Genomic DNA, 1,535 nt, shown 5'->3' on the forward strand with positions numbered 1-1,535 from the left:
AGGGGATGGGGGCTCAGCACCTTTTATGTCAATTCAAAAACATATTTCTGTGTGGATTTTACTGAGAAACGTTGATTAAAGGCACAAAAATGTAAGTTTTCGGTTACCATGGGCTCTCAAACTATGGAACTAACCTAACTTTGACGGCCATTTTCTCCGTAATTATCCAAAATAAATTGGTACATTTTTCCTCGAAGGCAAGACAATTGGACAAGCTTTAAGATGATACCAATAACTCCACATGCCCAAAGGTTGACGAGTGCCTGATTCCATCGCGTCGTGACTCAAATACATGTACGTAATGTGGATCTACGTGTGGTGTGGATGTGTGGATGTGGAAGAGACGAGGCGCCCAGAGGTGACAGATAATCCTGCTTTTGACTCAGGATTTGCCACGGGACGTTAGACTGGGACAATGACTGAGCTGGTGAGACCTGGCTGTGTGTGTGTGTGTGTGTGTGTGTGTGTGTGTGTGTGTGTGTGAGAGAGAGAGAGAGAGAGAGAGAGAGAGAGAGAGAGAGAGTGTCTAGAGAGAGAGAGTGTGTGTGTGTGTTTGTGTGTGTGAGTGTGTTCGTGCGTGTGTGTGTGTGTATCTGTGTGTGTGAGAGAGAGAAAGAGAGGAGGGAGAGAGAGGAGGGAGAGAGAGGAGAGAGGGATGGAGAGAGAGAGAGAGGAGAAGAGGAGAAGAGGAGAAAGAGAGCTAGAGAGAGAAGAGAGAGTGGGGAGGGAGAGAAAGAGAGGGAGAGAGAGGGAGAGAGGGAGAGAGAGAGAGATGAGAGAGAGAGAAAGAGAGAGGGATGAGAGAGAGAGAGAGAGGAAGAGGAGGAGGAGGAGGAGGGGGCAGGAGTATACCCGTTTTAACAGAACACGAGAATGATGCATAGAGTGTGAGAAAGAGACACACAGACAGACAGACAGACAAAAAGACAGACAGACAGACAGACAGACAGACAGACAGACACACATTCCTTGAAACTTTTCTCTCATTCTACCCTTTTTTGTTTTGTTTTTGTGTCCTGTGTCTCTTTATCGTGTGCCATGTTAGTGATCTTATTTGTATCAGACGATCATTGACTTTTTTAAATGCGAGTAATTAAAATAATATTTCAGCACGAAGAGGAAACGACAGCGAAATATGAATACCACTGATTCGATCTGTTTGTAGTTGGTAATTTAATTAACAGATTTTTCCAGCTTTCTCCGTCTATTTTAGCACCCCCCCCCCTTTTTTTTTTGTCCAAGGCTGTCCCGAGAAAGGGGGGGGGGTAGACATACCCTTGTCCCACTCTCCTCACATAGAGAGATCAGATTTTGAAGCGTTTGTGTGGGTCGTTGGCGGGTGCTCTGGTGTGGCTCGCTCCTTCTTTCCCCAAAACTATCGTCAAAACTTCTCATCTTTTTGTTTGCATGTTACTCTCCTGTAACTCCTCGAATCTTCGGTACTTATTTTGACCTATTTGTATTGCAAGTGCCGTAAAACTGTAACTAAAACCAGAGCTAAAACGAAGCTACTGATGTGTCACCGACCTCATATC

The sequence above is a fragment of the Aplysia californica genome, unplaced genomic scaffold (assembly GCF_000002075.1).
Source record: "Aplysia californica isolate F4 #8 unplaced genomic scaffold, AplCal3.0 scaffold01868, whole genome shotgun sequence".
NCBI lineage: Eukaryota > Metazoa > Mollusca > Gastropoda > Aplysiida > Aplysiidae > Aplysia > Aplysia californica.